The sequence below is a fragment of the Triticum urartu genome, chromosome 2, assembly GCF_003073215.2.
Source record: "Triticum urartu cultivar G1812 chromosome 2, Tu2.1, whole genome shotgun sequence".
In the NCBI taxonomy this organism is placed as follows: Eukaryota; Viridiplantae; Streptophyta; class Magnoliopsida; order Poales; family Poaceae; genus Triticum; species Triticum urartu.
The window spans coordinates 276,447,890-276,470,669 of NC_053023.1; positions in this window are offsets into that span (position 1 = coordinate 276,447,890).

Here is a 22,780-nt window from a genome sequence, read left to right on the forward strand (position 1 = left end):
ATATCATCCAAAATAGAGAAGCAACTGGCCGGGTTGCTAAGTGGGCTATTGAGCTTGGACCTCACGGGTTAAAATATGTGCCTCGCATGGCCATCAAGTCTCAGGCACTGGTGGATTTCATCAATGATTGGACAGAGCTGCAGATGCCTGAGGAAAAGCCAGATACCATGTATTGGACTATTCACTTTGATGGGTCCAGGCAGTTGGAGGGCTCGGGGGATGGAGTTGTGCTTGCTTCCCCTCGAGGTGATAAATTCGGTTATGTTCTCCGTTTGACGTTTCCTTGCACTAACAATGCAGCTGAGTATGAGGCCTTGCTCCACGGTGTTCGGATGTCTAAGGAGATGAATTGAAGTCAGGTTAGGTGCTTTGGCGACTCAGACTTGGTGGCTCAGCAAGTCTCTGGTACTTGGGATTCTAAGGATCCACTCATGGCGGCTTATCGACGGGAGGTGGACGTTATTGCTGGTCACTTCAAGGGTTATCAAGTTGAGCACATTGATCGGAGGAAAAATGAAGCGGCGGATGCTTTAAGCCGGTTGGGTTCTCAACGTAAACCGGTGCCGCCTAATGTTTTTCTTGATGTTTTGCATAACCCGTCGGTCAAGTTACCTACAGAGGAGGATTTGGCTATCCCTGACCCGGAGGCTCAGTTGGTGGTGGCTCTTCATGTAATTCCGGATTGGACAGTTCCTTATTTGTCTTATATGACCCGGGGTGAGTTACCTGAGGATGAAACCTTGGCCAGGCAGATAACCCGGCGGTCTAAGTCAATGACAATTGTTAATGGAGAGTTGCATCATCGTAGTGTCACCAAAGCATTTCAACATTGTGTTTCTCCGGAGGAGGGTTGTGAGATCCTGCATGAGATTCATGAAGGATACTGTGGTCATCATGTCGGTTCAAAATCTCTCGTGGCTAAAGCTTTTCGTCATGGATTTTATTGGCTAACAGCTCATGATGATGCGGAGGACCTAGTCAGAAGGTGTGATGGACGTCAGAAATTTTCACGACGAGCTCATGTGCCGGCTCAGGAATTGAGGATGATTCCAATTACTTGGCCGTTTGCAATTTGGGGGCTTGATATGGTTGGACCTTTCAAAAGATCCAAGGATAAGAAGACCCAATTTTTGATGGCGGTCGATAAGTTCACTAAGTGGGTAGAGGCAGAGCCAGTCAGTAAGTGTGATGCAGCCACAACGGTTCAATTCATGAAGAAGGTGATCTTCCATTTTGGCTTTCCACATAGCATCATAACAGACAATGGCACTAATCTCTCTAAAGGAGCTATGGAAGAATTTTGTCAGTGTGAGCACATCCGGCTTGATGTGTCGTCAGTGGCTCACCCCCAATATAATGGTCAAGCTGAGAGAGCCAATCAAGAGATCTTGAAAGGCATCAAGCCCCGGCTCATGGTTCCACTGCAAAGAATGCCGGGTTGTTGGGTGGACGAGTTACCTTCCATGTTATGGAGCATAAATACCACCCCTAACAGATCTACGGGATACACGCCTTTCTTCATGGTTTACGGAGCGGAGGTGGTTCTCCCTAGTGACATCCGTCATGACTCAACTCGTGTGGCGGCTTATGTTGAAGTTGACAGTGAAAAAGCATACCAGGAAGCGCTTGACCTATTGGATGAGGAGCGTGACATCGCGGCGGCTCGTTCAGCGATTTACCAGCAAGATCTGCGCCGTTACCACAGCCCTCGGGTTAAAACCAGAACTCTCCAAGAAGGCGATCTGGTGCTCCGGCTTATCTAGGATCAGACTGATATGCACAAGTTATCCCCACCTTGGGAAGGACCCTTTGTGGTCAGCAAGAATCTGAACAATGGGTCATATTACCTTATCGGTGTTCGAGACCATAAGGACTCACGCACGTCGGAGGAGGAGACCCGTCGGCCGTGGAATATTTCTCATCTTTGGCCTTACTACACTTAAGCCACTGGCTCTTTCAATGTACATATTTTGACAATGTATATATTATGATCAATATAATAAAGCCGGCATCCCTGTTAAAGCAAGGCCTCTGTCGTTGTTTCTCTTTAAAATAATGAGTTTTTGGTCACATGGGGGCTTCTGCTTTATACAACAAAGTTATTATTACCCTTTGATCCGGCTTATAGGCCACACACAAAAACTTGGGGGCTTGCTACCCAGGTTAAAGGGACCAAAGAGAGTCTGTTGCAAAAGCACAACTCAAACAAAGATGCCCCTTGAGCACAGCTCAAAATATTGCTTGGGGGCTATTTTGTTCTAAAGAACAAGAGTTGCTATAACCCTTGTAATAGGCTTAAAAGCCAGCCTTGGAAGCCAGGTGTATTCACCTAAAACCCCGGTTATCCTGCCTTTTTAAGTAAGCCACTCTGCCCAGGTAATCCTGGAAAGACCCGCTGAACGTTTGACAAGTCAATCTTATGCAGACCGTGAACTTGTCAAAGTTAAAACAACGATTGGTTAATGTGAGGTCCATCTTATAAGTTGTGTAAAACGGTTTAACTCAGTGGCCTGGCAACCCATGAAAAGCCTCGCTTCTCATTTGTTTTTTATTCAACAAATTCTTTCCTTTTGAGGTTTATTTGACAAGATCTATAAAGCTTGATTGTAAATCACCGGTGTTTCTTAACCCGGTCTGGCTTTTGACTATAAGTCGCCAGTATGAGATAACATCCGGTGTTTATTAACCCGGCCTGGTCTTCGACTATAAGTCGCCAGTATGAAATAAAGATAATATCCGGTGTTTATTAACCCGGTCTGGCTTTGTTCATAAGCCGGTAATCTCTGATAATTACCAGTGTCCAAAATCTTGGGTTATCGCCCTTACTGCACTGGTTTGGTAAACCAACAAGTGTGATTAAATATCACAGGTATGACATATTTTTAATCATATGTGGTTATTATTCAGTCCAGGCTTGGTTATCAATTATGATAATTTTTATTGGGGCATTATAACCCGTCCAGTGGTAAACCGCCAGGACACTTTTCATCTGTTGTATGCAGGAACAGACTCAAAATTGATAATATCATAAAGCATATATGGCATATTTTCGCATAACGGATAAGTAGTATCATGAACAACAAAATATGCATGATGGCATAGCAGCATAAGTGTTTAGAAGCTAGCCTATTACAAGGCGCTTGGTGCCCACAAGGATAATTGTTTTTCAGTCTTGTAATCAGCAGATGATAAACCGGCCCCAGTTCATGACTCTTGGCCTGGCTGACTCGAAGGTTGCGATTCATCCCTTGCCGGTTCGTCTTCCTCCTCCACCGTCTGGAGGTTGGGTTTGGACCAGTCAAAGCCATGCAAGGCAACGAATTCAGCTTCATCATCAATCAGATCAGACGGATCAATATCGGGGGCGAAAGTGTGCTTACGAATGGGCGGAATTAAGTCCATCACTTTATATGAAGGAGTCTGCATCTTCTGATTATCTGCATCATAACCCGGATGGTACTTGGTGAGGTTGGTCTCTTCAGCAATGATTGTGGCATGCAGACAAATCTCTTTGACACAGGCGGCAAAGTCATGTTGGTCAAAAGAGGTTCCATCTTCCTTGAGACTAGGATACCCACTAGCTACGTCTGCCGGGTCTAGTTCTGGTACCCAGGCTTCGGCACGACTTAAGGCTATTACAGCTCCGGCTCTAGCACAAGACCGCTTGATTTCTTGAAATCTGGTGGGTAAGATGGACAGCTTCTTCAAGACATCACTTAACAAATTTGGTCCTTGATTTGTTGGAGAAATAGTAGCAAGCGTCTGCTGAGCTCCGGTGTATAATTGCTTGACCAAACTATAAACTGCCTTGAGTTTCACCAATGTGTCTCGCCTAAGGTTGCTGCTCCTGGGACCTGAAACAAAAAGTGCAAAGAATGGTTGAGTGGCGACTTACAGTACGATGAAAAATACTTACTCTAGATAAATAGCAAGGTGACTTACCAAAGATTGTAGAAACCATCCGAGACAAACGGTTCTTTAAACCGGTGAGTTTAGTGGTAACTTCTTCCAGAGCCGCCTCTGCTTTCTCAGCATGCTGAATCAGGGCAGTCTTTTCCTTCGCCCAAGCTTCTTTTTCCGCAGTAAAACCGATCTTCAATTTTTCGGCTTCAGACACACTAAACTGAAATTTTGATTCAGCCATTTTTGTCTCAGTCTCCTGAGCCGCCAGCCGGGCTTTGGCTTCGGACAATTATGTGGTAGTAGCCTGCATACAGCACAAGTTCATTAAGTTTCATGGCGGATTACAATAATACAAGTCCCAATTGCTTTGCAAGCAACAACACTTGGCACTTGGGGGCTAATGTCTGTCAACACAATTTTTTGAAAGAATCGGCTCTTTCTAAAGTCCCAAGTGCTTTGCAATCAAAAACACTTGGCACTTGGGGAATAATGCACATTGCTTGTTTTCTTTCTAAGGATGATCCAGGTGTGTTGTTGGCAATCCCAGCTGACTCATGGGGGCTATGCAGTTAAGTTCTGTTCTTTTATACAATGATTAATAGGACCGGCTCATTCATACTAATTAAGCCTGCCCTTGGGGACTACAGATGCAAAGTTATGCTATCATCAGAATCCGGTTTAAAGTTTTTAAATCGGACATGGAGGGAGTCTAGAACAGAAGCTTGTAAATATTTCAAGTCTACATATTATTCAAGTTTCTCATAATAAGAAGACTTGGGGGCTGGCAGGATATATATATATAAGTCGAATGACGTACCTCATACTTTTGGTGCATTTGTTTAAACATTTCAATCTCCAAGTCACGGCTGGAATACACTTGACTGACAGAGCCAGATAATACTTCACTAGTACTCAGTTGAGCATAGTGGGAGACATCAAACCTTACTTTCCGTCTTTCCATGACTTCTTGTTTGGCTGAATGTCTCGCTAGTATCGTTGGATTCCCAGGCTCAGTAAATGCGGTGCCAGTGATTACAACATCATCAACATGAATCTCCGGCGGGTTAACTGAGCTTGACTGTTCAATACTAGACGGATCGATAGTGGTTTCGTCAACAGATGGCTCAGGTATTTCAGGTTGAGCGTTGAGAGGAGGATCTTCTGGCTGTTCGGGATGTTCTAATGCAATGGTTGGCTGTTCTGGTTCAGTAGCTTTCGGACCCTCGGCCAGCTTTGTGGCTTGTGCTTTCTTGTTGGGTTTTGCTTGACCACTAAAAAGAATTTGGACAAGTCAGTATAATGATAAAGATATAAAGGTACAGAAGAAAGATATTTATTATTACCCAGCGGCAGTCTTGAAAGCCGGCAGTTGAGTTTGCGATGAGTCGCCAGAGGAGGAACGGGAAATCTCCTGCAAGGATGGAATCAAAATTGAGTGATTAATGAAAGTAACTCACTGGTAAATACAAGATTTAAGGTTAAAAAGAACCTCATTTTGGCGTTTCCGAGGAGTGTTCGGTAAGCTGGAGGATAAATCGTCATCTCCATCGGTCCGGGTCTGGCGACGGCTCTCATGTTGCTGTCTTTTTAAGATAAAATGAGGATCTAAATAAGCCAAGGGGTGTGAAAACCTTACTTCCCAGGTTACCCGCCGAAGTTTCTGCCTTGGTAAAGGTTCTGAGTCGGAGAAAATAGTAGTTACCTCTTCTTCGACTGCTTGGCTGGCTCCCGTGTCATCCTGGCAATAGTTAGTGTCAATAAGGTTGTTAAAAACAAGCCAAGAGAATCAAGGGCTACCTCCAACTCAGAGGCATCATCTAGCTTCAGCAATTCAGAGGCGCTTGGTTTCTTTCTAGACCTCCTGCTGGTCTTTTTGGCGGCTCTCGTAGCAACTTTAGCCTTTTTGGCAGCCTCATGGTCATATTTGGCCTTCCAGAAGTCAGATTTAGCTTGTGCAAGGATAACATATTTAAGTTCATGCAATGTTTAAGTGCCAAAGGAAAAAGAAATCAAAAGATTAACCTCTGGCGCCGGGTTAAGCTTGCAGAAAGGATTCAAACCCACTTTGCTGCAGTCTTCATATTTGCTATTTACAAGCGTGGTTGCCATCTCAACGATGCCCTCTTCAGTCAGTCGTAGAGAGCTATGGCGTAAGGGATCATCTGTTCCTCCGGTATATGTACACATCAAGCCAGATCGGTGGCTTAAGGGTATGATCCGCCATGCGACCTAGCAACGGATTAGGTCGACTCCAGTTAAGCCATTTCCTAGCAAGGCTTGAACTTTTCTGATTGTAGGGACAAGTTTCTTGTGTTCGGCGACGGTAAGTTTATTAGGGAGTTGGTACTTTGAGTCGAGACGCTCAGGCCGATAACCCAGCAACGGATTTTCATCTGACGGCGAGATATCTTTGCAGTATAACCATGTTTGGTTCCAATCTTTGGGATGGCTTGGCAGAGCTACTTGAGGGAAGATGGCATCTCGTCTGCGTTGAATTGAAATCCCGCCAAGTTCCAAGCTGGGCCCATTTGTGAACTCATTCTGCCGGTTCAAGTAGAAATACTCTTTGAAAAGCTCAACACTAGGCTCTTCTGGAAGGTATACCTCACAAAATACTTGGAAGTTACAGACGTTTGATATGGAATTGGGTCCAATGTCTTGCGGATGGAGTTTGAAGAAGTGTAGGATATCTCTGAAGAATTTAGAGCCGGGTGGCGAGAAGCCCTGGTTCATATGATTAGTAAATACGATAACTTCGCCGTCCTTAGGCTGAGGTTTCTCTTCGCTCGGGTCAGGAACATGGTAATGCATCACACTCTTATCTGGCAAATATCCAACGGTGACAAAATCCTTCAAAGTGCTCTCAGTGACTATGGAGGGAACCCAGTTGCAGGTCGTGATTGTTTTGGGCGGCATGGTGAAACGACAATCTAAAATACAGGAAAGAATTTGCCGGCTCAAGATGATTGATAAAATTGCAAGTTAACAAGTACAGTGCATGTTCAGAATGGCGGCTTAAGCAAGGGCTAATGATATATGAAGTAACAATAAAACGGCAGAATAAGTCACCATGACTAAAGACATTCAAGATCTACCAAGGCTATAATTTGCTAAGTGTTAGGAAAAACGGGTTCCACAGGTTGAGGCTAGAAATTCAAATCTACCGTTGTTCAAAAAAGAAAATAAACTCGAAACCTACAAAGGCGACAGCGAAAAGGTAGAGGTGCCCTAGAAGAGATCTGTTGCGATGAGGATATATTCTAATATTAGAAACGGGTGCTAAAACTACTACCGCACAAAGATGCATGTGGTTCTTGAATTTAGTCTGTAGATTAAAACAAAGAGAAAGAACGGCGGCGATGAACATCGACGAACACCAAGGAAACCTAATGGCAGATCTATGGTGAAAGAAGGAATGGCTTACTGATGCTGTCGGGGCAGCGGAGTGGCACCGCGGTTCTCTGGTTTGATCAGGGTGATGAAGTGGCCGGAGTTGAGGTCGAGGACGAAGGTTGACGGCGGTGGAGCTCATGCGAGTCGATGCGCCGTGAGGAGGAAGAAGGCGAGAAGGAAAAGGAGAAGAATGGAAGGTGAATCCATGGCCCTATTTATAGGCCTGGAAGTATAAACGACAGGCGTGGGAATCAAGGAACAGTAAAATGGATATGTGTTGGCATGGGCGCCTCGATTTTCAGAGAATCAGTAAAGAAAAATATTTATTAAGATTTGGATTCTACATAAACATTAATTGCAGGTGATGTCATGTTGGATTATCGTAACTTTCAGACGCGGCGTCATGGTGGCTTACAATGCTTCACAATAAGAGGAGGAAGGATTTTTCTAAGTGTTGAAGATTGACATGAACAAGTTCAAATCAACCTGGGGCCTAATGTTGGGGATATAACTATTAGGTATGACCCGCCCAGGAGGGGCCGGGTCATCCCTATGATGATTCATCTCAATGAAGCCCAAGAGCATATGGCGGTTCATAGATAGGCTTGATAGAGGGCCCAAACCCGAAGGCGGCTTAAAGCCCACGGATATAAGCCGCCATGTATGTAGACTTGTTTTGTAAGGTAGGAAAGAAAAGTCACCAAGCTGGATACGTTGTATAAGCCGACCGGGACTCTGTAGGCCGCAGGGTGTCAACCCGTGTATATAAGGGGACAACCCAGTGGTGGCTTAGGATAAGAAGAGAAGAGATTGAGAGCCGGGTCAAGCGTATTCGCTCCCTGCTCATCGTAACCCTAGCAATACCACCCACAACTGGATTAGGCTTTTACCTTCACTATAAGGTGTCGAACCAGTATAACTCCTCGTGTCCTTTGTCCTGATTAACCCCTTTAAGCGAACCTCATCGCGATGGCTCCACGACTAAGTCCTCACACTAGGACATCTGCCGTGACAATTCCATGACATGTTCCATTGCTAATATTTGTAACTCAAAACAGGGGCTACAGATTAAGCGAAGATTGGCTAAGGACGAGGTGACGATGCGCATGGGAAATGGTTCCAAAGTCGATGTGATCACCATCGGCACGCTACCTCTACATCTACCATCAAGATTAGTTTTAGACCTGAGTAATTGTTAATTGGTGCCAGCGTTAAGCATGAACATTATATCTGGATCTTGTTTGATGTGAGACATTTATTCATTTAAATCAGAGAATAATGGTTGTTCTATTTATATGAATAATATCTTTTATGGTCATGCACCCTTGATGAGTGGTCTATTTTTACTAAATCTTGATAGTAGTGATACACATGTTCATAGTATTGAAGCCAAAAGATATAAGTTTAATAATGATAGTGCAACTTATTTGTGGGACTGCCATTTAGGTCATATTGGTGTAAAGCGCATGAAGAAACTCCATGTTGACGGTCTTTTGGAATCACTTGATGCTTGCGAACCATGCCTCATGGGCAAGATGACTAAGACTCTGTTCTCCGGAACAATGGAGCGAGCAACAGACTTGTTGGAAATAATACATACTGATTATGCGGTCCGATGAGTATTGATGCTCGCGGTGGGTATCGTTATTTTCTGACCTTCATAGATGATTTGAGAAGATATGGGTATATCTACTTGATGAAACATAAGTCGGAAACATTTGAAAAGTTCAAAGAATTTCAGAGTGAAGTGGAAAATCATCATAACAAGAAAATAAAGTTTCTACTATCTGATCGTGGAGGATAATATTTGAGTTATGAGTTTGGTCTTCATTTGAAACAGTGTGGAATAGTTTTGCAACTCACGCCACCTGGAACACCATAGCGTAATGGTGTGTCTGATTATCGTAACCGAGATATGGTGCGATCTATGATGTCTCTTACTGATTTACCGCAATCGTTTTGGGATTATGCTTTAGAGATGGCTGCATTCACGTTAAATAGGGCACCATCGAAATCCGTTGAGATGACACCTTATGAACTGTGGTTTGGCAAGAAACCCAAGTTGTCGTTTCTTAAAGTCTGGCGCTGCGATGCTTATGTGAAAAAGCTTCAACCTGATAAGCTCGAACCCAAAACGGAGGTACCAAAGATGGAGGGCGCCCCCCCCAAGCCCAATCCGAATTGGGTGTGCCCCCCCCCTTTCCTTCCCTTTATCTCCCTCTTCCTTCTTCTACTACTCCAACTAGGGAAAGGGGGAAACCTACTCCTACTGGGAGTAGGACTCCCCCTTGGGCACACCATAGAGAGGGTCGGCCCTCCCCTCCTCCCCTCCTTCATATACAGGGGAGGGGGCACCCCATAGACACACAAGTTGACAGTTGTCTTAGCCATGTGCGGTGCCCTCCTCCACAAATTTCCACCTCCGTCATAATGTTGTAGTGCTTAGGCGAAGCCCTGCGTCGGTAACTTCATCTCATCGTCATCACGCCGTCATGCTGACGAAGCTCTCCCTCTGCCTTAGCTGGATCAAGAGTACAAGGGACATCACCAAGATGAACGTGTGCAGATCGTGGAGGTGCCGTGCGTTCGGTACTTGGATCGGTTGGATCACAAAGACGTTCGACTACATCAACCTCATTACTAAATGCAAGATCTATCTAGGGATGCATAGAAACGAGAGGGGAGAATGTGTCTACATACCCTCGTATTCCGAAAGTGGAAGCGTTTATCAACGCGGTTGATGTAGTCGTACACATTCACGATCCGTCCCGATCAAGTACCGAATGTACGACACCTCTGTGTTCAGCACATGTTCAGCTCGATGACGTCCTCTTCTTCTTGATCCAGCAAGACGGGCGAAGTAGTAGATGAGTTTCGGCGGCACCACGAAAACTATGACGGAGGATAAACTAGAGGGGACGGGGTTGACGGCACAAGGCTTGGTGTTTCTTGATGTGTATTTGGTGCTAGCCGTGCCCCTCTATTTATATGTTGAGCCCTGGGGTCGAAACTTGGAGCAAAAGCCTCCTCAAAGTCGGTTTTGCCCGAAAGGCGAGAGTCCCACTCGGACTCTAGGACCAAACGCCACAATCCTTGGCGTCTGGTCCAGACGCCACGGGCCTCAGCGTCTTGCCCAAGGCCAGACGCCAGGGTCTCAGGCGTTTGGCCCCCTGGCCTCCACAAAACTCCTTTTGCACCGACTTAAAGCGTCGTGGGCTTCACCCCTTGGCCGAACCATATCATCCTATATATCAATCTTTACCTCCGGACCATTCCGGAGCTCCTCGTCATGACCGTGATCTCATTCGGGACCCCGAACAACATTCGGTGACCAACATACATAACTCATATAATACTATATCGTCAACAAACATTAAGCGTGCGGACCCTACGGGTTCAAGAACTATGTAGACATGACCGAGACATCTCTCTAGTCAATAACCAATAGCGGAACTTGGATGCCCATATTGGCTCCTACATATTCTACAATGATCTTTATCGGTCAAACCACATAACAACATACGTAGTTCCCTTTGTCATCGGTATGTTACTTGCCTGAGATTCGATCGTCGGTATCATATACCTAATTCAATCTCGTTACCGTGAAGTCTGTTTACTCGTTTCGTAATGCATCATCCCACAACTAACTCATTAGTTACATTCCTTGCGAGGCTTATAGTGATGTGCATTACCGAGAGGGCCCAGAGATACCTCTCCGACAATCGGAGTGACGAATCCTAATCTCGATCTATGCCAACTCAACAAACACCATCGGAGACACCTGTAGAGCATCTTTATAAACACCCAGTTACATTGTGACATTTGATAGCACACAAAGTTTTCCTTCGGTATTCAGGAGTTTCATAATCTCATAGTCATAGGAACATGTATAAGTCATGAAGAAAGCAATAGCAATAAACTAAACGATCATAGTGCTAAGCTAACAGATGGGTCATGTCAATCACATCATTCTCTAATGATGTGATCCTGTTCATCAAATGACAACTCATGTCCATGCCTAGGAAACTTAACCATCTTTGATTAACGAGCTAGTCAAGTAGAGGCATACTAGTGACACTCTGTTTGTCTATGTATTCACACATGTACTAAGTTTCTGGTTAATACAATTCGAGCATGAATAATAAACATTTATCATGATATAAGGAAATATAAATAACAACTTTATTATTGCCTCTAGGGCATATTTCCTTCAGTCTCCCACTTGCACTAGATTCATTAATCTATTTCACATCGTCATGTGATTTCACACCAATAGTTCACATCTTCATGTGACTAATACCCAAAGGGTTTACTAGAGTCAATAATCTAGTTCACATCGCCATGTGATTAACACCCAAAGAGTGATCATGTTTTGCTTGTGAGAGAAGTTTAGTCTACGGGTCTGCAACATTGAGATTCATATGTATTTTGGAAATTTCTATGACTACAATACTCTGCACAGAGCTACTCTAGCTCATTGCTCCCACTTTCAATATGTATCTAGATCGAGACTTATTGTCATCTAGATCGGTGTAAAAAGCTTGCATCGACGTAACTCTTTACGACGAACTCTTTTATCACCTCCGTAACCGAGAAATATTTCCTTAGTCCTCTAAGGATAATTTTGACCGTTGTCCAGTGATCTACTCCTAGATCACTATTGTACTCCCTTGCCAAAATCATGCTAAGGTATACAATAGGTCTGGTACATAGCATAGCGTACTTTATAGAACCTATGACTAAGGCATAGGGAATGACTTTTCATTCTCTTTCTATTTTTTGTCGTGGTCGGGTTTTGAGTTTTTACTCAATTTCACACCTTACAACTTAGGCAAGAACTCCTTCTTTGACTGATCCATTTTGAACTCCCTCAAAATCTTATCAAGGTATGTCCTCATCGAAAGTCTTATCAAGCATCTTGATCTATCTTTATAGATCTTGATGCCCAATATGTAAGTAGCTTTACAGGTAATTCTTTCTTTGAAAAACTCCTTTCAAATTCTCCTTTATGCTTTCCAAAAAATTCTACATCATTTCCCATCAACAATATGTCATTCACATATACTTATCAGAAAGGCTGTAGTGCTCCCACTCACTTTCTTGTAAATATAGGCTACACCACAAGTCTGTATAAAACTATATGCTTTGATCAACTCATCAAAGTGTATATTCCAACTCCGAGATGTTTGCACCAGTCCATAGATGGATCGCTGGAGCTTGCACACTTTGTTAACACCTTTAGGATTGAAAAAACCTTCTGGTTGCATCATATAAAACTCTTTTTTAATAAATCCATTAAGGAATGTAGTTTTGATATCCATTTGCCAGATTTCATAAAATGCGGCAACTGCTAACATGATTCGGACAGGCTTTTAAGCATCGATACAAGTGAGAAAATCTCATCGTAGTCAATACCTTGAACTTGTCAAAAACCTTTTGCGACAATTCGAGCTTTGTAGATAGTAACACTACTATCAGCGTCCGTCTTCCTCTTGAAGATCCATTTATTCTGAATGGCTCACTGATCACGGGGCGAGTCAATCAAAGTGTATACTTTGTTCTCATACATGGATCCCATCTCAGATTTCATGGCCTTAAGCCATTTCGCTGAATCTGGGCTCATCATCGCTTCCTCATAGTTCGTTGTAGCGATCCGACCTTAGATGGTCAGATCTCTGTGTATAAGTGTCATCTCTGGATCGGTAATGCTGACACACAAAGTACTTGAAGGATTTTAACAGAGTGCAATCACAGCACTTATTACATCGAATGTCTCAAAAGAGAACTTATTACAATAATATGGCTTCAGGCCATCTAATTAAGATAACAGCGGAAGGCTTCGAAGATAAAGTGAGTCCATCAACTCCAACGGCATAGCTGAGTGCACGACAACGACCTAGCGCACCTTACTCTTCGTCTGAAAAGTCTGCACACAATACGTTGCAGCCCGAAACGGGTCAACACATGGAATATGTTGGCAAAATAACACTTTAGAGCAAAGAACAAGATAAAGGCTAACACTACATGCATATATGGCTGGTGGAGGCTCTATGGTTATTATGTTTTTGCGAAAAGCCAATTTTTTCCTACAACAAAGGAATATATTTTATTTAACTATCAAGTTGGTTGATAAACATTGAGAAGGTTCCTCCAACTCAATCCCAATTAAAAGTAATTAACAGCCCAACAAAATTAATTAAGAGTGATGAGATCAAATCAGTAATTCAGGTACCAGATACTCAAGATATCCATAACCGAGGACACGACTAATCATGATTAGTTTGTACACTCTCTGCAGAGGTTTGCTCACTTTTCCCCACAAGACTTGATCGCCTCCGTTGTATTTCTCGCACTTCATGATGTTTTAGAAACGGATGACCGAGACACAGTCTTTCCGAAGAGGTCCCCTTAACCAATAGATAGGCCGATACACCTACAATCCCCTACATCTGCTAGCCCGTCATGGAAAGGATTCCCACAACTTACTCAAGTATGCCAGAGCCCATAATGGCTTGTGGCTACACACGGAAGTTTCCAGCTTGAATAATCTTATGATCCCTTTGAGCTTGGGTGGCAAACCGTAGGATGATCACACAGGTACTCCGGGATATCCAGGACAGCTCTGGATTGCTCCAGGTGCCCAGACAACCACTGGGTGCTCCAGGGTGCCTCAACCAATCCACCCAGATGTGTATTAAAGTACCCACCTTAAGTTAACCATTATTTAATAACTCTCACATCTGTCATGGAATACACTCAACCAATCCACGTCTACGAGCTTAGCATAGCAATATAAGCATAACGTAGAAGTAACTCCTATGGTTTTGATATAAAGGGCAATAGGTTCTACTTCATCAACTACTTCCCAAAACCCACATGTTAATCAGATACTACTCATGCAATGTTTGAGGATTTGACTAATGCATAAAAACTGGGTATTAAAGGGACATGATCAAAGTGTTACTTGCCTTGCTGACGATCTGCAAACCCTAGAGACTCATAGTAGCACGCTTCGCACTCCGGAAACTCTATCATAAACAAACAATAATGTGCATAAGCAATCAAGCATAGATTCAAGGGTAAAACTCAACTAAGAAATGATCCCGACTGAAAGTTCAACTGAAGAGCTTCGATTTGCAAGAAGAATCAATCGAATCGGAGCTACGAAACTCAAACTACGATCAAAAGAAGTTTGAAATAAAATCTGCTTGAAACCACATTTTAAATTGTCAAAATCAGGTTCAAGTTGTTTAGTAGGAAATAGGGGTTCGAGACGAAGATTTTGGTGTTGGTTTCACTGGATTTGGACGAATGGTTAAAAAGTTCCGAGGGTTTGAAGATCAGGGGCTAATCTCTGATAAAAATAATCACGGATAGATCCCTAACTAAAAAACAGAAAAAGAAAAATCTATCGCACGAACGTCCGCTAACAGAGACAGACGAATGAATTCATTCGTTATAAGAACTAAAAAAACTAACGTTCGCAGAATAGATCTGAACCGAAGAAAAAACCACGAAAACTGATCTAAAAAACCTAATTAGATCTAGGGTTTACCACAATAAACCAAAAAAAACTGGACAAAAACCAGTCGGTGGCGGCGGTGGATCTGGCCGGCGAGGACAACGGGCGGCGGGGGCATCGGCGCGGGGCGTCGGGCGACGGCGGCCTAGGCCGCGGCGGCGGTGCGGCAACAAGCGGCGGCGCGCAGCGCGAGCGGCGGCGGAGGCTAGCGCGGGCGACGGCTACGGGCTTGTGGCGGCAGGGCGGAGTGGGGACGCGAGTGGGCTCCGGCGGTGGCTTGCTTGGGGAGGGGGCCGGCTCGGGGAGGAGTCCGGCTCGGACTCCCCTCGGCATCCGTGCATGGCACGGCGACGGGGAAGGCGGCTGCGCGCGGGAGTGGGCCGGCTGGGCATGCGGCCCAGTCGGTCCGGAATTATTTTTAAAAAAAATCCACCAAAGAAAAATCCTAATAAAATATTAAAAATTCTAAAAAAATCCAAAACAACTTTCACCGTCTAAATCCAATATTTAGAACAAAGTGAACATTTTTCTAGCCTAAGAATGCAATTTTGAAAAATGCATATTTTTTCTAATTCAAATAAAACCTCGAATAAAATGCAAATAAAATATTTATTTGATTTTAAAAAATTTCCTTCAGTATTTCTCTCTTTTAGAAGAAGTCATATTATCTTCTTTCTTTTTATTTTGATATTTGACATATTCGGAGAGAAAAATATTAAAACCAAAATGATCCTCTTTTCAAATTTGAGAAAATTCAAATATGAAATTCATGAAATCCCCAACTCTCTTCATGGGTCCTTGAGTTTCTTAAGATTTCTAGGATCATAGCCGAAATACAAATAAAATATGATATGCATATGATGACCTATGTATAGCATCCAAATTGGAAATTTGGGATGTTACGAACCTACCCCACTTAAGATGAATCTCGCCCTTGAGATTCGGGTTCGCTAGCAAATAGGTGAGGGTGGTCTTTCCGTAGGTCTTCCTCTCGTTCCCAAGTGGCTTCATCCTCGGTATGGTGGCTCCACTGAACTTTCCAAAACTTGATAACCTTGCTGCGTGTAACTCGGCTGGCAAACTCAAAAATCTTGACAGGTTTCTCCTCGTAGGTTAGGTCACTGTCCAACTGAATTGCTTCCAGGGGCACTGTATCTCTCAGAGGAATATTGGCCATCTCTGCATGGCACTTCTTCAACTGGGAAACGTTAAACACATCATGAACTCCTGACAATCCTTCGGGTAACTCCAACTTGTAGGCTAATTCTCCCATACGTTCCAAAACTCGGTATGGTCCTACAAATCTCGGGGCTAACTTTCCCCTATCTCCAAATCGTTTCACTCCTCGCAAAGGTGACACCCGAAGATACACTCTGTCTCCTATTTCATAGGCACCTCCTTGCGTTTTGAGTTGGCATAACTCTTCTGCCTAGACTGAGCTACCTTCACTCTATCTCGAATCAACTTAACCTTCTCTTCAGACTCTTTGATCAAATCTGGTCCAAACAACTGACGGTCTCCAACTTCATCCCACATCAATGGTGCCCTGCACCTTCTCCCATATAAAGCTTCAAAAGGGGCCATCTTCAAACTGGCTTGGTAAATATTGGTGTATGAGAACTCCGCCTAAGGCAAATTCATCCCAACTAGATCCATAATCTAGCGCACAAGCTCTCAACATGTCCTCCAGAATCTGATTGACTATCTCGGTCTATCCATCTGTCTGTGGATGAAAGGTTGTACTGAACTCTAGCCTGGTACCCAAGGTCTGGTGCAACTGATTCCAAAACTTCGAAGTAAACTGAGTCCCCCTATTGGATACGATGGTCCTCGGAACTCCATGCAGGCATACGATCCTGGCCAACTTCGCACTCGTATAGGTGGTTTTCACTGCGATAAAGTGAGCTACTTTGGTCAAACGATCCACTACTACCTAGATAGAATCATACCCTAATCGGGTCCTGGGTAATCCGGTGATGAAATCCATGCCAAGCTTGTCCCACTTCCATTTGGGTATCGGCATAGGCTGCAGTAATCATGTTGGCTTCTGATGTCCCGCCTTCACTCTCTGACATACATCACATACGGCTACATATTCGGCAATATCCTTCTTCATACCAGTCCACCAGAAATGCTCCATCAAATTCAGATACATTTTGGTGTTTTCAGGGTGTGTCGAGTATGGCGAGTCATGAGCTTCATGAAGTATCAACTTCCTGATCTCCGCATTATTGGGTACATAAACACGGTCCTCAAACCATAAAGTCCGTGCTCATCCTCACGAAAACCTTTGCCTTTTCCTTTGCTCATATTCTCCTTTATCTCAGCAACTTCCTTGTCATCCTTCTGAGTTCTCGAATCCTTCCCAATAATGTTGGGTGAACCTCCATTGCTGCAACAAAACCTCTAGGAACTGTATCCAAACGAATCTCCATGAGATATTTGGCTACCTCCTTTGGTAATCCTCCGCTTACGAGGGTACTGACATAACTCTTCTGGCTCAAAGCGTCTGCTACTACATTGGCTTTACCTGGATGATAGTGTAGCTTCATATAATAATCCTTTATAAGCTCCAATCATCTCCTTTGTCTGAGATTCAACTCCTTCTGCGTGAAAATGTACTTCAAACTCTTGTGATCCGTGTACACATCACAGTGATTTCCAATAAGAAAATGTCTCCAGGTCTTGAGCGCATGCACTACGGCTGCTAACTCCAAATCATGTGTGTCATAATTCAATTCATGCGGTCGAAGATGACATGAAGTATATGAAACAACTCTTCCATCTTGCATAAGTACACCTCCAAGTCCTAAGCGAGAGGCATCGCAATACACTTGGAAATCCTTGTGTATATCCGGCAGAATCAGCACTGGGGCTGTAACCAAACGTTTCTTCAACTCCTGAAAACTTGCCTCACATTCATGTATCCATTTAAACTTAGTGTCCTTCTTCAACAACTCCATCATGGGCTTCGCAATATTGGAAAAATTCTCAATGAATCTCCGGTAATATCTCGCGAGTCCTAGAAAAATGTGGATCCCTCCGACTGAGGTGGGTGCCAACCACTCAGTGACTGACTGAACTTTGGTAGGGTCTACTGCTATACCTTCTCCTGATATAACATGTCCAAGAAATCCAACTTCCTTCAACCAAAACTCACACTTGCTGAACTTGGAATATAACTGATGTTCCCTGAGCTTCTCGAGAACTAAGCACAAATGCTCCTTGTGCTCCTCTTCATTCTTCGAGTATACCAAAATATCATCAATGAATACCACGACAAACTTATCCAAGAACTCCATGAACACCTTATTCATCATACTCATGAAATAGGCAGGGGCATTAGTCAATCCAAATGACATTACCGTGTACTCATATAGCCCGTACCTTGTGGTAAAAGTTGTCTTAGGTATATCATGTTCTCGGATCTTCAGCTGATGGTACCCTGGTCATAGATCAATCTTGGAAAATACTTTAGCTCCTTGCAGCTGGTCAAACAAATCATTGATCATCCGTAGGGGGTACTTATTCTTGATCGTCACTTCATTTAATGCGTGATAATCAACAACCATTCTCAAAGATCCATCCTTCTTCTCAAATAAGAGCACTGGGGCTCCCCACGGTGACGAACTTGGTCGAATGTAACCTTTCTCCAATAACTCTTTAATCTTCTTCTTAATTTCCTCCAGATCATTTTCGGGCATCCCGTATGGCCTCTTCGATATTGGTCCGGTGCCTGGCAACAGCTCTATCAAAAATTCTATGTCTCTATCCAGCGGCATGCCTGGTAGTTCCTCTGGAAATACATCCGGGTAATCCTTCACTACAGGCACTTCCTCCTGAACAACTCCTGAGAGGGAATTTACTTGGGTCTTCCTTGGCGCATGCCTATATACATACTTAATCCTTTTTCCCTCCGGGGTGGTGAGCAAAATTGACTTACTGTTGCAATCGATGTTTCCCCCATACATCAATAGCCAATCCATGACTAGTATCACATCCAATCCTTGTGACTACAGAATTATTAGGTCTGATGGGAAAACATGCCTACCTATGGTCAATGGCATATGAAAACATCCTTTGCTTGCCATATACTCCGCTCCTGGCGAGCTTACTAGCATAGGTGTCTTAAGAACTTTGGTGGGCAACTTATACTTATCCACAAATCCCCTCGAAATGTATGAATGCGATGCACCAGTATCAAAAAGAACGATTGCAGTAAATGACTTAACCAACCACTTACCTATAACTGCATCTGGCTGTTCTTCAACCTCCTCCAGGTTAATGTGGTTCACCTGTCCCCTGTTGAAAGGGTTGAGCTTCTTCCCAGAGCTTCCATTGCCATTTCCATTCTTTTCTTCAGAACACTATGTGGCGTAGTGTCCAGTCTTCCCGCACTTGAAACAAGTAATGTGACTTAGATCCTTCTTGGTGGGTGTAGTGGGGTTGAGACGGTTCTGGCTGCTACTTCCTCCATTCCCATTCCCATTCTTGGGGCCATTGTGATTATGCGAACTTCCTCCATTGTGACTGTGGCCTCCATGGTTGTGGTGGGTGTATCCTCCCAAGTTCGGGGTAAAACGAGGTCTTTGCTGAGCTCTTGAATTGTACTCCCCTTGTCCATATTTCCTTTTGCGGCTCTCTATCTGCTGTTGTTTCCCTTCCATCATAAGAGCACTGTCTACCAACTCCTGGTAGTTAGCAAATGTTGCCACCATCAACTGCATGCTCAGCTCATCATTTAGTCCTTCCATAAACTTCTCCTGCTTCGCGGCATCTGTGGCCACATCATCCGGGGCATAACGAGCTAACTTAGTACACTCATCCACGTACTGCCCCATAGTATGATTTCCCTGACGTATGTTGCGCAACTCACGCTTCTTCGTGCTCATAGATCCAGTTGAGACATGTGCAGTGCGAAAAGCTTGCTGAAACTGATCCCAGGTGACATTGGCTATAGGGAAAGTGGATGTGTAATTCTCCCACCATGAGGCTGCGGGCCCATCCAGTTGGTGTGTGGAAAAATGCACCTTCTCCGCATCTGTGCAACCTACGGTGGTCAACTCCCTTCCAATCCTGCGTAGTTAGTCATCAGCAACAATCGGCTCAGTACTAATAGAAAACACCAACGGATTCAACCTCAGAAAACGGGCTAAGTTGTCAACTTGAGGTGGTGGCGGTGGGTTGTTGTTGTTGTTGCCTTGGTTCTGGACTAGTAGTTGCATCAAGGCATTCTACTGTTGGATCAACCGAGTGAGCTTCGGTGGGAAGAAAAATCTAGGGTCACGTCTCAGAGGCATCTGATGGGTTTAGAGGGGAGAGATTAGAATAGAATGAGGTCTAAGGAGAAAAAACTACCCATATGCACATGAGACAAACACATTCATATCACACCACTCAATTCAAACAAGGGCATACAATCGATCTAGCTACCGTTACAAAAACTCGGGCTACTACTATATACATGGGGGAATACTACTGATAATATGGTGGTCATCTAGAAATTTTGATCGGTGGAAGACTCCATGATATCTACTCTAGCTTCATCTTCGTAATCATCATCACTACTGTCGGGGTCGGAATCTGTGTCGTCGATGATGATGTAGTCTTCGGGATGGTCGTCATCTCCTCCTGGCGCGGGGTCTCCCATGAATACTCCTAGCTTCCTCGTTAGGTCATCATTCTTTTCTACTAGCACTGCAATTTCCTCCTCATATCCGTCGCGTGTAGACTTGAGTTCCTCTTCAAGATACATGTTCCTAGTCATCACCTTCTTCAGATCTATCATGCTGGCGCACATTTGGTTCTCCTGGCGGCGAATGTGTTGGTTTAATTCCTGGATAAAGGCTGCAATGGACTTGTTCCTCCTGGTGCTGATCATCTCCCATTGCTCATCTCGGCGCCCACATGTCTGGTAGATGGTGTCCTTAAGATCCTTGTGATAAACTTCACTGATGCGTCCCATGGCGATGTGTGCTGCCATGCTCTTTCCTAGACTCCAGGTTGGTGCATCAAAGGAAAACTCTATGGGCTCAATAACTGGCATGAGTGTCCTTCCTGGAACATGAACTCGAACCATCCAACGCTCCTATTCGGGTAAAGTGGCGGTGTAGGCCCCGGTGAAGCTTGGTATTCCGATGTTCAGGTACCTACTGACTTCCTTCAAGTGTCATCCAATTGGGGTGTCTTCATCCGGTTGAGCAAACTTATTCCTTCGGTCCTCCATCTATAGAGTGGAAAATGGAGAGGAGTCAGAAATGAGTAGAGAAGAGTGACCTATGGCTTATCTTAGTGGTGGCGTCCTGCAATCAGCGTGTGCTTTGATACCATCTTGTAGCGATCCAACCTCAGATGGTCAGATCTCTGTGTATAAGTGTCATCCCTGGATCGGTAATGCTGACACACACAGTACTTGAAGGATTTATAACAGAGTGCAATCACACACTTATTACCTTGAATGTCTCAAAAGAGAACTTATTACAATAATATGGCTTAAGGACATCTAATTAAGATAACAGTGGAAGGATTCGAAGATAAAGTGAGTCCATCAACTCCAACGACATAGCTGAGTGCACGACAATGACCTAGCGCACCTTCCTCTTCGTCTGAAAAGTCTGCAACATAATACATTGCAGCTCGAAACGGGTCAGCACATGGAATATGTTGGTAAAATAACACTTTAGAGCAAAGAACAAGATAAAGGCTAACACTACATGCATATATGGCTGGTGGAGGCTCTATGGTTATTATGTTCTTGCGAAAAGCCAATTTTTTCCTACAACAAAGGAATGTATTTTATTTAACTATCAAGTTGGTTGATAAAAATTGAGAAGGTTCCTCCAACTCAATCCCAATTAAAAGTAGTTAACAGCCCAACAAAATTAATTAAGAGTGATGAGATTAAATCAATAATTCAGGTACCAGATACTCAAGATGTCCATAGCCGGGGACACGGCTAATCATGATTAGTTTGTACAATCTCTGCAGAGGTTTGCGCACTTTTCCCCACAAGACTCGATCTCCTCCGTTGTATTTCTTGCACTGCATGATGTTTGAGAAACGGATGACCGAGACACAGTCTTTCTGAAGAGGCCCCCTTAACTGATAGATAGGCCGGTACACCTACAATCCCCTACATCTACTAGCCCATCATGGAAAGGATTCCCACAACTTACTCAACTATGCCAGAGCCCATAATGGCTTGTGGCTGCACACGGAAGTTTCCAGCATGAATAATCTTATGATCCCTTTGAGCTTGGGTGGAAACCCGTAGGATGATAACACGGATACTCCGGGATATCCCAGGACAGCTCTGGATTGCTCTAGGTGCCCAGACAACTACTGGGTGCTCCAGGGTGCCTCAACCAATCCACCCAGATGTGTATTAAAGTAGCCACCTTAAGTTAACCATTATTTAATAACTCTCACATCTGTTATGGAATACACTCAACCAATCCACGTCTACGAGCTTAGCATAGCAATATAAGCATAACGTAGAAGTAACTCATATGGTTTTGATATAAAGGGCAATAGGTTCTACCTCATCAACTACTTCTCAAAACCCACATGTTAATCAGGTCCTACTCATGCAATGTTTGAGGATTGGACTAATGCATCAAAAATGGGTATTAAAGGGATATGATCAAAGTGTTACTTGCCTTGCTGACGATCTGCAAACCCTAGACACTTGTAGTAGCACGCTTCGCACTCCGGAAACTCTATCGCAAACAACCAATAACATGCATAAACAATCAATCATAGATGCAAGTGTAAAACTTAAATAAGAAAAGATCCCAACGGAAAGTTCAACTGAAGAGCTTCAATTTGCACAAAGAATCAATCAAATCAGAGCTACGAAACTCGAACTACGATCAAAAGAAGTTCGAAATCAAATCTGCTTGAAACCAAAATTTAAATTGTCAAAATGATGTTCAAGTTGTTTAACAAGGAGGGGTTCGAGAC